Here is a 6,000-nt window from a genome sequence, read left to right as displayed (position 1 = left end):
TTTTATATATGTGTTTGATGTGTGAATATGTGTATAGATAAATATTTGTGTATATGAATTTATAAGATTTGAAATTAGGCAGTATTTTAGGAGGATGTTAAGATATACATTGTAATATATATCACAATGTATATATATTTATGTGAGGGTGTATGTGTATTGTATTGCAAGCATTGTTCACATGAAGAATATGAAATGTGTAGAGGCAATAAGAATGATAAGAGCAGGGTAGGAATCAGAGAAATATTTTACACCCACTGTGATGAATTTGGAAAGTTTTCATGAAGAAGAGTATTTCAAAAACTTGTGGAATTACGTGTAGAAGCCAACATAGATGCAAAGGTAAGGGAATAAGTGTATCTTAGAAAATAGGAGCTAAGGAAATGACTTACAGTGGAGTAAAACAGACTTGTTCTTAAGAGAGAATGGGAAATGTGGAGTAGAGGCAACACCGAAAGGTTATTAAAATCTGAGGTGTTCCAGGGGATGATTCTAGCCTACAGCATTGATAGTCTCTTGAAACCAGTAACGTTTCAGAGAAGAAACACTTTCTCAATCCCCACCTGCATCTCCTTGTTCTGGAAACTATACACAATCGGGTTTAATGTGGGGGTCACAATAGTATAGACTGCAGCTACCACCTTGTCCTTGTTAAATGTGTAGCTGGTAGAAGGGCAGATATAGGTGTAGATTAGAGGGGAATAGTAGAGGGAAACCACGATGAGGTGGGATGAGCATGTTGAAAAGGCCTTCTTCTTGCCTTCTGCTGTGCAGATTTTGAGAATAGCAGCAATAATAAAACCATAGGAGATGAAGGTGAGAATAAAGTCATCAATGGCAAGGATGATGTCAGCAACATACACCATCATCTCGTTGACTCTCACGGGACTGCAGGACAAAGCTAGAAGGGGAGGTATCTCACAGAAGAAGTGGTCAATGGTATTGGGCCCACAGGAGGTGAGCTTCAGGATGAGACCCGTGTGCACCCAGGAATTGGTCACTGCAATAGCCACGACAATGCTGAGCAAGGCCACACACATATGACGGTTCATAATAGTGCTATAGCGAAGAGGGAAGCAGATGGCCACGTAGCAGTCATAGGCCATGGTGGTGAAGAGAACCATCTCAGCCCCAAGGGACCATGTGAAGAAGAAGAGCTGGGACATGCAGCCGCCATATGAGATGATCTTCTCTGACGTGAGTGTGGGCCACAGCATTTTGGGTATGATGCTTGTTGTGCAGATGATGTCCATGATTGCCAGTGCCAGAAGGAAGACATAGTGGTGCTATAAATTATGGCAACAACAATGAGCATATTACCAAGAAAAGCCACAAGATAGATGAAGAGAAAGATAACAAAGAGAACTCCCTGGAGTTCAGGATTTCTGGTGAGGCCCAGAACTATGAACTAAGTCACTATGCTGTGGTTCATCCCCCTTTGGCGATTAAATGACTGACATTGCACTGGTTGAATGACGGGAGTTAAAGGGATCTGCAAATTGTTATTAGGAGATTTTCTGTGGTGAGCATGTGTGCGTGAATTTAACGATTTGATACAACTCTGTAGTAGGAATTCCGTTACGATGGAATTCTCCCTTCCAGACAATACCCTTTATTTTCCAGACAGATGCCATTCTCTGACTTGTGTTCTTCTATTGATGACTCAAACTAAAGCCAGTGGTTAAGAAGAAAAAGATAAGAAAAATAAGTCCCTTCATATATTTCTATATTATTTTCTGAGTTGAAACTTGTCTAAGAATAATTTACTTTCTTATGTAAACACCCCATGAAAATATAATACAAATAAATACATATCTCTTTAGCTTGGTTAGTCACATGATATTCTTAGATGTCTTTCTTGAAACATATTAGTAAGAATAACTGGAACAACAGAGCTAATTACAGTGAGGACATTTCAGGGAAAAAACGCCTATCATAATAATCTAACACTGGATATCCACGTGGCCATTGACTATTACAGTCCAAATACTAAAAAAATTAATCATATATCTGCTTTGACACTTTTTCTTCAGTTTGACAAGCATATTGCTGAAGTTGAGTGAACTAATCACTTGCTATACTCTCAGATAATGGCAAGATAATTGGGTTTAAAAATAGATGATCTAGGATTGCATCTTTTTATTGCAGTTTTAAGTTAACCATTTAACTTTCATAAGCTTCAGATTACTTAGTTCTATGAAATTGGATAATTTGGGATAAAAATTAGAAATTATATAAAAACTAGAAACTGAACCAGTTGTCACTGAGTTGACTCTAACTCATGGAGACTCCACGAGTGTCAGAGCAGAATTGTTCTCCACAGGGTTTTCAGCAGCTGATTTTTCAGAAGTAGATCTCTAGACTTCCTCCCGAGGACACTCTGGACGGACTTGAACCACCAAGGTTGTGACGAGCAGTCGAGGGCTTAACCATTGAACCACTCAGGGACTCAGGCCCATATATTGTATAGACAGAGCTAAAGTGTCGGACAGATAACCAAGGAAAAGAGGCAGCTGGAAACAGTTTTCTGGAAAGCAGCTACTATGAGTATAAATGAAATTCTTGTGCTATTTTATTCTTTCCCAAAACTTCTGTAGCATTTTTGCTACCTGTTTTCTTTTTGCTAATTTACTTTGTTAGTTTCTTTTTTTTTAATGCACAGTATGTTATTTACATGAATTCATGGCTGTTAGAACTGTCATGATTAGATGAATCTACTAGAAGTTTTTGAAATACTCATGAATTTATTCACAGCTTTATTTTTTCAGTGTCCCTCGACTTTTTAGAGCTTGTAATTTTTCTCTTATACCTAAACAGAAGCATAAATACAAATCCTTTTTGAGTGTGGGTCCAAAGTCAAGTCTAATTTGTAGTTTTGCAGCCTCATTTAATTAACCGGCTAAATAAATTTAAGCTACTGATTGATTAATTGGCAGTTGTTCAGACCAAGAAAAAAAAAAGATTTTGTCTAATATATAATCAAGATTGAGGATTCTTAACTTTAATTTTCTTTTCCATGTAATGCACTAACATAACAAGTACCATTACTTGGATATATGATATGTGACAGGTTCTGCAGATATGATATAATTTACACTGAGTCTTTAATAACTGAAGGCTAAAGTCTCAATGTGGTTGTGATAATGAAACACTGCACAGAGAGTTAAAATAACCATGGCTAGAATTACACATCTTATAAATGAGTGGGCCAAGATTGGCACTTAGATTGTCTGACTCCAAAAATATTGTTATTAACCTTTCTGGTATATGCCTTTAGGCAAAGCACAGCAAAGTTACACAACACATGAATAAGTAATATTTGCAAGAACAAATGGACAAAAAAAAAAAAGATTCATGGAAGGAAAATATATGCAAATTTGTTTTCTTCAAATATTTAAAAGATTTGATACTGAACTAAATTATATCAACCAATTGTTAAAGTAGTGAGTGTTGAATATGGCTTCAAATGATATTAAAAGGGTATGGAAAGATCACACCATCTGAACCAGAGATCTGGCATCAAAATTTCTTGAGATGAATCTATAAAAAAAAAAAAATCAGTCCCCTTCCAGCCTACATGACATTACCTACATAAAAAACTCAGTTGCCATCGAGTCAATTCTGATTGATGGTGACCCTACGTATTTCAGAGTAGAATTGTACCCCTCGGGATTCTCAATGGCTGAGTTTTTGGAAGGAGATCATCAATCAGCCCTTTCTTCTGAGGTGCCTCTGGATAGACTCAAACCTCAAACCGTTTAGTTAGTAGTTAAGAGCATTAAACTTTTGCCCTACCCAGAAATAAGTACTCAATATAAAAGGAACACCCCCTGTTGAAGGAAAAAAAAAAGAGAAAAAGCTTCAATTTTCCCTTAGAGAACTATTTTTTTTATCCATCTAAATGATATTATTTATCAAAGTCAATTATCTGTATAATTGTTGCCTATCAAATCTTCTGAAGCTTGGCATAAGGGAGAGATTCTAGCACCAAGATACAAAACCACGTTACACAAAATGCCAGTTGCAAGGAGGTAGGAAGCACAAATCCTGTCCACCACCTCTGAGTTAAAAGCAAAGGTGAGAGAATCTGGAGATTTTTTTTTTCCCTCATCTCCTTTTGTAATGCCACCAATTCTCCTTCACAGGAACAATGGCGTTGATTGGACTCTGTTCCCAGTACTGATTGCATGAGTAAGGATGGGTTACACTGTACAGAAGAGGCTGAATCCAGGAGGAGACCCTGACACATTTCACTAGGAGGAGGAATCTATGGACCATAAAACCCTAAGTCTACTTTTGGTCCAGGGTGGAGATATTTATTGCCCATTACCCACAGGTGTCCAAATAGTGTTCAATAATTTCTCCCAAAATTCTGCAAGTGAGATTGGTCTGGCTTGTATAAATTACTCTAGTATCTCCAAAGGCCACAGCTTTCAGAGAACAACAGTCTGCTCACATCAGCACAAAAGCTGTTTTTCTAAGTCTTACAAGTCAAAAGCCATTTACTTTTGGTCACGTCCCTTTCTGGTCATCTCGTTTGGAATTATCAGCTTTGCTGTAGTTATTATGGTGACTCTGGTGAAGACTGACTATTCATTAATATTTGGAGATGAAAAGTCAGTAAAATTTAGTTAGACTAATGGTAATGGGGCCTAAATCTTAACACTGGGTCTTTCTGCCTGTGGCCTTGCATTTTTAATTTACATTTTCCAAATATCAGGCTCTTCACTGATTAATGGGATAATAACAGTTGTAACCTCATTGGCATGTTTTTTAGATTAAATAGTGAATGTAAATTATTATCCTAATCTGGACCCATATTAAGCTTCCAATTAAAGGTAATTATAATTTAGTTCCCAAAACTCGGTCATTTTCAAGTCTTATGTTTTAGTATATAATTTTTTTAAATAATAATGAGACAGTTTTTAATATCTACTGGAAGAAAAAAATTCCAAAAGTATATTTGAAATAATTGAATGGGTATTATATTGTAAGAACAATAAGATTGGTTTGGGACAGTAAAAGGCAAGATAGTTAATTCTAATTACAATAAAGATGCTTTTATAGGTCATGCTTTGTAATAATCAGCATGTTATTGTCTTTGATTACAATAATGTAATGCATGTTCTCAATTATCTGAGGTTTAATGGTGAAAACAAACTTTTGTACAATTAGCTTTCATATGTTGATATAATGAGCAAATTACTAGAAGTAGGGATGATTTAATTTAGTAATAGCACATTTAATTTTTATCTTAGGATCATGGAAAGACTAAAAAATGCTTGTTACATTGTCTCTGAAAAGTAAGCAGTTCTCTAGAAGTGTGAAGGGAAAAGCAAAAGGGAGGAGAAAATAAATTCTAAGGAAAAATACTAATGCGTTAAAGTACAGGTTATAAAGTATAAAATGTGAGAAACAGCAAATAGTTCGATTATCAGATGGAAGCAGCTTTGTGTACAGAGAGGAAGTGCTGTGAGAGGCGAAGTATAATGAGATGTCTTGTTCAGATTATTATACTCTGAGGGATTATTTTGTGCTACTGTAGGCAATAAGGGAGAAATTGGAAGTTTCTGCAAGAGGAAGTAACATGGGATGTGCCAAGATTTTAGAAAGACAGCCTGCAGGCAGCACAGGGAATGGATTCAAGGGATAGACTTTTTTGTCCACATTGGGCAGAGATTGCACTGACAAGCACTAACTGGTTTGTGGAAGAGCATTAATTTCATTAAATTTAACACTAGAACTTATTTATAGTGATTAGGTATTAGAATAAGAAGAAAGTTATGTAATCGATACATAAGTCATTTAATACATATACTGAAACCAAACCAAACCTGTTGCTGTCAAGTTGATTCTGACTCACAGCAACCCTGCAGGACAGACTAGAACTGCCCCACAGGGATTCCAAGGAGTGGCTGGCAGATTCGAACTGCCAACATTTAGATTAGCAGCTGAACTCTTAACCACTGCACCACCAGTGCTCCATATATAGTATAGTTA

General features: G+C 36.4%; 1 pseudogene; it reads right to left on the bottom strand.

The window, feature by feature from the left end:
* Positions 1–491: 491 nt before the first annotated feature.
* LOC135229499 (olfactory receptor 13G1-like) lies at positions 492–1,432 on the bottom strand (annotated as a pseudogene).
* Between the last annotated feature and the right edge of the window lie 4,568 nt (positions 1,433–6,000).

The sequence above is a fragment of the Loxodonta africana genome, unplaced genomic scaffold (genome assembly GCF_030014295.1).
Source record: "Loxodonta africana isolate mLoxAfr1 unplaced genomic scaffold, mLoxAfr1.hap2 scaffold_32, whole genome shotgun sequence".
In the NCBI taxonomy this organism is placed as follows: Eukaryota; Metazoa; Chordata; class Mammalia; order Proboscidea; family Elephantidae; genus Loxodonta; species Loxodonta africana.
The sequence above is the reverse complement of the archived record's forward strand: the minus strand, read 5'-3'. Positions and strand labels throughout refer to the sequence as shown.